The sequence below is a fragment of the Oncorhynchus masou genome, chromosome 2 (assembly GCF_036934945.1).
Source record: "Oncorhynchus masou masou isolate Uvic2021 chromosome 2, UVic_Omas_1.1, whole genome shotgun sequence".
In the NCBI taxonomy this organism is placed as follows: domain Eukaryota; kingdom Metazoa; phylum Chordata; class Actinopteri; order Salmoniformes; family Salmonidae; genus Oncorhynchus; species Oncorhynchus masou.
In genome coordinates this window covers 6,646,507-6,656,380 of record NC_088213.1, presented here as the reverse complement: position 1 = coordinate 6,656,380, position 9,874 = coordinate 6,646,507, and the positions used below count along the sequence as shown (strand labels likewise).

At 45.9% G+C, this 9,874-nt stretch overlaps 1 pseudogene; it reads right to left on the bottom strand.

Annotated features, from left to right (window-relative positions):
- Positions 1-2,228: 2,228 nt before the first annotated feature.
- Positions 2,229-9,157, bottom strand: LOC135553410 (acyl-coenzyme A diphosphatase NUDT19-like; annotated as a pseudogene).
- Positions 9,158-9,874: the final 717 nt, after the last annotated feature.

The following is a 9,874-nucleotide window of genomic DNA, read 5'->3' as shown; positions in this document are numbered from 1 at the left end:
ATGACTTACCTGGAACACCTATTGAGATGTGTCTCTTGTTGTCATGACTTACCTGGAACACCAATTGAGATGTGCCTCTTGTTGTCATGACTTACCTGGAACACCAATTGAGATGTGTCTCTTGTTGTCATGACTTACCTGGAACACCTATTGAGATGTGCCTCTTGTTGTCATAACTTACCTGGAACACCAATTGAGATGTTTCTCCTGTTTCCCTGGGTTTATGATCCACTGAGATGTATTTCTGAATTCACTGGCTGATATATGTTAATTGTACAACTCAACTACTGCATTATTTACCTCGACATACCGAGTGACAAAACATTAAGAACACCTTCCTAATATAGAGTTACACCACCCCCTTCTGCCCTCAGAACAGCCTCAGTGGGTCAGGCCTCAACGTGTCAGGCATGGACTGGAATTGTGTCAGAGCGTTCCACAGGGATGCTGGCCCATGTTGACTCCAGTGCTTCCCACAGTTGTGTCAAGTCGGCTGAATGTCCTTTGGGTGGTGGGCAATTATCGATACACACGGGTCACTGTTGAGGATGAAAAACCCAGCAGCTTTGCAGTTCTTGACACACTCAAACGAGTGCACCTGGGATACTACCATACCCTGTTCAAAGAAAGGCATTACATATTTTGTCTTGCCCATTAACCCTCTGAATGGCACACACACACACACATCCAAGTCTCAATTGTCAAGGCTTGAAAATCCTTTTTTAACCTGTCTCCTCCTCTTCATCTACACTGATTGAAGTGGATTTAACAGGTGACATTAAATTACCTTCACCTGGACTCACCTGGACAGTCTGTCATGGAAAGAGCAGGTGTTCTTAATGTTTTGTAGACTCAGTGGTTAATGGTGTGATAGTTCTAATGAATGTTTCATATAAAACACACTGATTAAATAAATCTGTACAATTATGTACAAAAATAATACATTGAGAGGTATTTGTTCCAGAATTTAATACATTTTTTAGTTAACCTTTGGTGAACTTGGTAAGTCAGTTAAGAACAAATTCTTATTTACAATGACGGCCTACCACGGCCAGGGTCTGTAGTGAAGCCTCTAGCATTGAAATGCAGTGCCTTAGACCGCCCTGCAGCCTGGAATCTTAACCAGGGTCTGTGACACCTCCAGCACTGAGATGCAGTGCCTTAGACCGCTATGATACAGCCTGGAATCGAACCAGGGTCTGTAGTGACGCCTCTAGCATTGAGATGCAGTGCCTTAGACCGCTGTGATACAGCCTGGAATCGAACAAGGGTCTGTAGTGACGCCTCCAGCACTGAGATGCAGTGCCTTAGACCGCTGTGATACAGCCTGGAATCGAACCAGGGTCTGTAGTGACGCCTCTAGCACTGAGATGCAGTGCCTTAGACCGCTGCGCCACTCGGGAACCCTTTGTCAGGTAGCAGAGCACAGCAGTAGGGAAACCAGCAGCAAGACCTTAGCAGCCTGTACAGCACAAAACATGGGTCACATCACCAATGGCACCCTATTCCCTATATAGTGCACTATCTTAGACCAGAGCCCTATGGCACCCTATTCCCTATATACTGCACTACTTTAGACCAGAGCCCTATGGCACCCTATTCCCTATACACTGCACTACTTTAGACCAGAGCCCTATGGCACCCTATTCCCTATATAGTGCACTACTTTAGACCAGAGCCCTATGGCACCCTATTCCCTATATAGTGCACTACTTTAGACCAGAGCCCTATGGCACTATTCCCTATATACTGCACTACTTTAGACCAGAGCCCTATGGCACCCTATTCCCTATACACTGCACTACTTTAGACCAGAGCCCTATGGCACCCTATTCCCTATATAGTGCACTACTTTAGACCAGAGCCCTATGGCACCCTATTCCCTATATAATGCACTACTTTAGACCAGAGCCGCCTATGGCACCCTATTCACTATACACTGCACTATTTTAGACCAGAGCCCTATGGCACCCTATTCCCTATATAGTGCACTACTTTAGACCAAAGCCCTATGGGACTCTATTCCCTATATAGTGCACTACTTTAGACCAGAGCCCTATGGGACTCTATTCCCTATATAGTGCACTACTTTAGACCAGAGCCCTATGGCACCCTATTCCCTATATAGTGCACTACTTTAGACCAAAGCCCTATGGGACTCTATTCCCTATATAGTGCACTACTTTAGACCAGAGCCCTATGGCACCTATTCACTATATAGTGCACTACTTTAGACCAGAGCCCTATGGGACTCTATTCCCTATATAGTGCACTACTTTAGACCAGAGCCCTATGGGACTCTATTCACTATATAGTGCACTACTTTAGACCAGAGCCCTATGGGACCCTATTCCCTATATAGTGCACTACTTTAGACCAGAGCCTGGGACTCTATTCACTATATAGACCTGTTGACCAGTAGTTTGTCTATCTCTGTTCAACAGTAATTGGGAATATGGTGCCATTTGAGTGTCAACCCATCTCTCAGAGCTGACTGCTGGTGCCGGTTCTCAGGCTGGACCGTGTGAAGGGCAGCAGGTGGTTGTATTTGGGTGTGATGGTGATGACAGCAGCAGCGGTGTAGGGGTCCAAGGCTACGATACGGTGCAGTGCTGAACAGCCCTGATGAAGCTCATCAAGGCTCTGGTCTGTGTTCAGGGTCACATCCATCTGACATGACCCCTCCTCTGGGTACATCTCGTCACCTGGTAAGAGAAGGAGACGCAAACACACACACACACACACACACACACACACACACACACACACACACACACACACGTTAAAAGTAAAACGATCATCCGGCAGGAAGCATATCAAATCAGATTGACAGTTTGGACTTCAACATGAGAAGAAAACAACCTAAATTCACCGGGAGAATAATATAACTAACAAAAAAACTATTCAAAACCTAAAGATCTCCTTTTCTCTCAACTGAAGAAGTCAGCTTGGAGACCAAATCTCTCTTCATGAAGTCAAAAGGGCACTAGATGACGTGATAAAGGGCCATAGATGACGTGGATAAAGGGCCATAGATGACGTGATAAAGGGCACCATAGATGACGTGGATAAAGGGCACTGGATAAAGGGCACTAGATGACTGATAAAGGGCACTAGATGACTGAAAAAGGGCCATAGATGACGTGGATAAAGGGCACTAGATGACGTGGATAAAGGGCACTAGATGACGTGGATAAAGGGCACTAGATGACGTGGATAAAGGGCACTAGATGACTGATAAAGGGCCATAGATGACGTGGATAAAGGGCACTAGATGACGTGGATAAAGGCACTAGATGACTGATAAAGGGCACATAGATGACTGATAAAGGGCCATAGATGACGTGGATAAAGGGCACTAGATGACGCGTGGATAAAGGGCACTAGATGACGTGATAAAGGGCACATAGATGACGTGGATAAAGGGCACTAGATGACGATAAAGGGCACTAGATGACGGATAAAGGGCACATAGATGACGTGGATAAAGGGCACGAGATGACGTGGATAAAGGGCACTAGATGACGTGGATAAAGGGCACTAGATGACGTGGATAAAGGGCACTAGATGACGTGGATAAAGGGCACGATGACGTGGATAAAGGGCACTAGATGACGTGGATAAAGGGCACTAGAAGACTGATAAAGGGCACTAGATGACGTGGATAAAGGGCACTAGATGACGTGGATAAAGGGCACTAGATGACGTGGATAAAGGGCACTAGATGACGTGGATAAAGGGCACTAGATGACGTGGATAAAGGGCACTAGATGACGTGGATAAAGGGCACTAGATGACGTGGATAAAGGGCACTAGATGACGTGGATAAAGGGCACTAGATGACGTGGATAAAGGGCACTAGATGACGTGGATAAAGGGCACTAGATGACGTGGATAAAGGGCACTAGATGACGTGGATAAAGGGCACTAGATGACGTGGATAAAGGGCACTAGATGACGTGGATAAAGGGCACTAGATGACGTGGATAAAGGGCACTAGATGACGTGGATAAAGGGCACTAGATGACGTGGATAAAGGGCACTAGATGACGTGGATAAAGGGCACTAGATGACGTGGATAAAGGGCACTAGATGACATGGATAAAGGGCACTAGATGACGTGGATAAAGGGCACTAGATGACGTGGATAAAGGGCACTAGATGACGGGATAAAGGGCACTAGATGACGTGGATAAAGGGCACTAGATGACGTGGATAAAGGGCACTAGATGACGTGGATAAAGGGCACTAGATGACGTGGATAAAGGGCACTAGATGACGTGGATAAAGGGCACTAGATGACGTGGATAAAGGGCACTAGATGACGTGGATAAAGGGCACTAGATGACGTGGATAAAGGGCACTAGATGACGTGGATAAAGGGCACTAGATGACGTGGATAAAGGGCACTAGATGACGTGATAAAGGGCACTAGATGACGTGGATAAAGGGCACTAGATGACGTGGATAAAGGGCACTAGATGACGTGGATAAAGGGCACTAGATGACGTGGATAAAGGGCACTAGATGACGTGGATAAAGGGCACTAGATGACGTGGATAAAGGGCACTAGATGACTGGATAAAGGGCACTAGATGACGTGGATAAAGGGCACTAGATGACGTGGATAAAGGGCACTAGATGACGTGGATAAAGGGCACTAGATGACGTGGATAAAGGGCACTAGATGACGTGGATAAAGGGCACTAGATGACGTGGATAAAGGGCACTAGATGACGTGGATAAAGGGCACTAGATGACGTGGATAAAGGGCACTAGATGACGTGGATAAAGGGCACTAGATGACGTGGATAAAGGGCACTAGATGACTGGATAAAGGGCACTAGATGACGTGGATAAAGGGCACATAGATGACGTGGGTAAAGGGCACTAGATGACGTGGATAAAGGGCACTAGATGACGTGGATAAAGGGCACTAGATGACGTGGATAAAGGGCACTAGATGACGTGGATAAAGGGCACTAGATGACTGATAAAGGGCACTAGATGACGTGGATAAAGGGCACTAGATGACGTGGATAAAGGGCACTAGATGACGTGGATAAAGGGCACTAGATGACGGGATAAAGGGCACTAGATGACGTGGATAAAGGGCACTAGATGACGTGGATAAAGGGCACTAGATGACTGATAAAGGGCACAAGATGAAGTGGATAAAAGGCACTAGATGACGTGATAAAGGGCACTAGATGACGTGGATAAAGGGCACTAGATGACGTGGATAAAGGGCACTAGATGACGTGGATAAAGGGCACAAGATGATGGATAAAGGGCACTAGATGACTGATAAAGGGCACTAGATGACGTGGATAAAGGGCACTAGATGACTGATAAAGGGCACTAGATGAAAATCGTGGATAAAGGGCACTAGATGACGTTGATAAAGCAGCACAGCAGTCACCAATGCTCTGATAACATGAAAAGGGCACTAGATGAGTGGATAAAGGGCACAAAATGGTCAGAGTGAGGGCTCTATTTGTGACTGGATAAATGGCAAGCTAAAGATAGACAGTTAGATAAAGGGAGCTTGACTGACGTGGTAAAGGGTTCAAGATGACTCCTGGCCAGAGCGGCCAGTGAGCTCTAAACTCACTGAGAGCGGAAGGCCCTGAATTCATAAACGGACAATAGATGACGTGGATAAAGGGCAATGTTTATCTAACCTGGATAGGAGGGGATAGATGAGTGATAAAGGGCCTTCATGTAAATATAAAGGCAACCTGATGAGGATAAAGGGCACTAGATGACATGTAAAGGGCACAGATGACATGGATAAAGGGCACCTTCATGTAAAGGGCACTAGGAGGAGGGATATGTAGGGCACCAGACCCTTCATGTAAATATAAACTCACCTAGATGAGGATAAAGGGCATAGATGACGTGATAGACCCTTCATGTAAATATAAACTCTAACCTGGATGAGTGATAAAGGGCACTAGATTCATGTATAAAGGGCACTAATGAGGAGTGGATAAAGGGCACCAGATTCATGTAAACACTAATGGGAGGAGGATAAAGTAGTAACCAGATGACTTCATAAACACTAATGACGGGATAAAGGGATAGATGTAGGATAAAGGGCCTTCATGTAAACACTAACCTGGATAAAGGGCACAATGTAGTAAAGGGCCTTCATGTGAATATAAACTCTAACCTGGGAGGAGGGATATGTAGTAATAAGGGCCTTCATGTAAATATAAACTCAACAAGGATGATATGTAGTAAAGGGCCTTCATGACTGATAAAGGGCTCTAACCGTGGGATAAAGGGCACTAGATGACTGATAAAGGACGTTGGAAAGAAAATATAAACTTAATTTGTTGCCAGCAGCACAGTTGCAGTCACCAATGCTCTGGATAACATGAAAACTGCCTAACCAGCTCTGCCAGGGCCAGTAAAATGGTCATGTAAATATAAACTCTAACCTGAGTGAGGTATTCTCTCAGGAGTGTCTGGAAGTAACCAGACAATGTAAATATAGCCAGTTAACCTGGGAGGAGATGCTGTTAACAGAACGCTTCATGTAAACCCTAACCTTGGGAGAGGGATAGTAGTAACCAGCTCATGTGAACTCTAAGCGGGAAGGAGTGAATTCACCAACGGACAATCAGACAACCTTCAAGTCAATGTTTACACTAACCTGGGAGGAGGGATATGTAGTGATCAGGCCCTTCATGTAAATATAAACTCTAACCTGGGAGGAGGATATGTAGTGATAAGGCCCTTCATGTGAACACTAAACCCTGGGAGGAGGGATATGTAGTGACCAGACCCTTCATGTAAATATAAACTCTAACCTGGGAGGAGTGGATATGTAGTGATCAGGCCCTTCATGTAAATATAAACTCTAACCTGGGAGGAGGATATGTAGTGATAAGGCCCTTCATGTAAATATAAACTCTAACCTGGGAGGAGTGATATGTAGTAACCAGACCCTTCATGTAAATATAAACTCTAACCTGGGAGGAGGGATATGTAGTGATCAGGCCCTTCATGTAACTATAAACTAATCTGGGAGGAGGGATATGTAGTGATCAGACCCTTCATGTAAATATAAACTCTAACCTGGGAGGAGGGATATGTAGTGATCAGACCCTTCATGTAAATATAAACTCTAACCTGGGAGGAGGGATATGTAGTGATCAGGCCCTTCATGTAAATATAAACTCTAACCTGGGAGGAGGGATATGTAGTGATCAGGCCCTTCATGTAAATATAAACTCTAACCTGGGAGGAGTGATATGTAGTAACCAGACCCTTCATGTGAACACTAACCTGGGAGGAGTGATATGTAGTAACCAGACCCTTCATGTGAACACTAAACTCTAACCTGGGAGGAGTGATATGTAGTAACTGTCTGACACCATGCGCACAGGGAGCCACTGTTCACAGCCCTCTGAAGCTCTCTGTCTGGAGAAGCTGTGGAGGTTCTGCAGGGAGGAGGGGAACCTGCACATTCATGTGAATCATAGAACTGTGGAGGGGATATCCACATCCTGGCCTGGTAACTGTGGACATCTAACCTGGGGGAGTGGACCACTGTAGTAGACGAGAGGGAGATGGAAAGATAAGAGAGGGAACCTGGGAGGAGGGAGGGATGGGAGAGATCAGAGCCCTTCATGTAAATATAAACTCTAACCTGGGAGGAGGGATATGGGAGAGATCAGGGGGGGGAGATGTAAATATATAAACTCTAACCTGGGAGAGGGGGGGATATGTAGTAACCAGACCCTTCATGTGAACACTAACCTGGGAGGAGTGATATGAGTAGCTGTCTGACACCATGCGGACAGGGAGCCACTGTTCAGAGCCCTCTGAAGCTCTCTGGAGGGAGAAGCTGGGAGGGAGAGAGGGGAAGGGACATTCGGGAGAGATAGAACTGGGAGAGGGGAACATCTCTCTGGCCTGGTAACTGAGGGAGGATCTCTGGGGGAGGACCACTGAGAGAGGGGAGACGAGAGGGAGAGGGGAGGAGAGGGAGAGGGGGGGAGAGAGAGGGAGGGGAAGGGAGAGAGGGGAGGAGGGAGGGAGAGGGGAAGGGAGAGAGAGGGAGAGGGAGAGAGAGGGAGAGGGGGAGGAGGAGAGGGAGGGGGGGAGGAGAGAGAGGTTTAGGTTGGACTAAGAACAAATGAACAGTTTACAACAATATTATGAACTGATAAAGACATCATGAATGAATATAGTCACTTAAACCTTGAACACAACAATAATATACATGTTCACCTTACTAAGCTATGGTATCACCTTAAAGTGCACAATTTCCTTCTCGTCTTGTAGGGTGTGAGGTGGTGTTTCTTGCAAGCAGCAAATGTAGAAGGCCGTGTCATACCTCCTCTGTTTCGCGTACACACCAGTCGGGGTCAGCCAGTTGCCCCATTCATGCAGAGCCCAGATGTTCGGTAGACACTCCAGCTCCCTACACATTCTGATGAAGTTAGAAGGGTTCTCGTTTACCTGCACTCTCCATTTAGCCAATTCACTCTTGTCACGGAGATCAGTTATTCGGGTTAATTCGGGTTGACTGTATCGGTTGTTCTCGATGCTGTTAAATAAAGTACCCTCTTCCTCTTTGACACGACTAGAAGTACACCGGACTCCTCGAACGTTTCCCTCACTGCACAGATTCTCAATGCGACGTCACCTGGAACGGGAGAACCCAGTTTCTTCCTGTCAGTGGCGAAGATGGGAGGTCTCGTCTCCGGCGGCTGTTTCACAAATCCCAGTCCAAAATTCGGTGAGCGCCGAAAAGATTGAAAAAGATCAAGCCATTCGCTTGAGAAATCTGACGGATCCACCAGACCGCCGGGAAAGACATAAGCATTCGGCATGAAACCACTCGTACCGCTTCGTTTCAACAACAACACTTCATAGTCGAAGGCTGACCTGTCAGGCAAGTTGGAGTGCCCACTCATAGCAGGTGCACCGGTTCCTTTATCAACACACCTTGTCAAACTATCTACAGGGAGTTTATGTCTCGTACCAGCAGCTAGTATGACCGTCGCGGCCTCCTTCCAGTGTCTCAGAGCCGTATTCATCTTTGGTCGTTTTATTCTCTCATTTCCAATAGTGTTATTCTGAAGCAAAGTCCACAACACCAACGTCAAATGTTATTGTGTTGATGTGTCGTCATACGAGCAGGAAGGTCAAGGGAGTAGAAGAAGAACCGTGTTTCCGGTGTCTTCTGTTACGACGCCACCTACTGTTGTGGATGACTGATTTTACCATATCTTCTATCAACGCAGTTCGTGATGCTGATTAAAGTGGGTGAAGGTTCGAGTTCAGGAAAGTGATTGATGTTTGTGGTTAGTATTTTTTTTGCCAAACAGATACTGTAAACTTTTTATAAGATGACAAATGAATTGATTTGTGGGATTGAATTACAATTGAAGGGTAAACTGTTTTATTCACAAACACAACAACTCACTATCTACTTTTCAACTCCGAGAAGAGAAGAGGTTTTGAAACTGTGTGACACGAATACATCACACAGTAGGCACTATAAGATGAACCGTGTCCCCAGGTTCAACTGGCAGCTGGTGGAGAGATAGAAGACAACAAGGGACAAATGTCTTTTAACTTGTCAAATACAATTTAAACCTTAGATTATATACAAGTGCTTGAACAGCGCAAACATGAGGGATTTTTAACAATGTCGAGGACAAATAAAAAGCACAAAAATATGACATCATTTTGGTCTCTTATGTTCTCACTAGTCATGTACAAGAACAGCATATTCTCAGGGTCTCCAATGGCACCCCGTTCCCTAGGGCATAGGGTGTGATTTGAGATGGCACCCCGTTCCCTAGGGCATAGGGTGTGATTTGAGATGGCACCCATTCCCTAGGGCATAGGG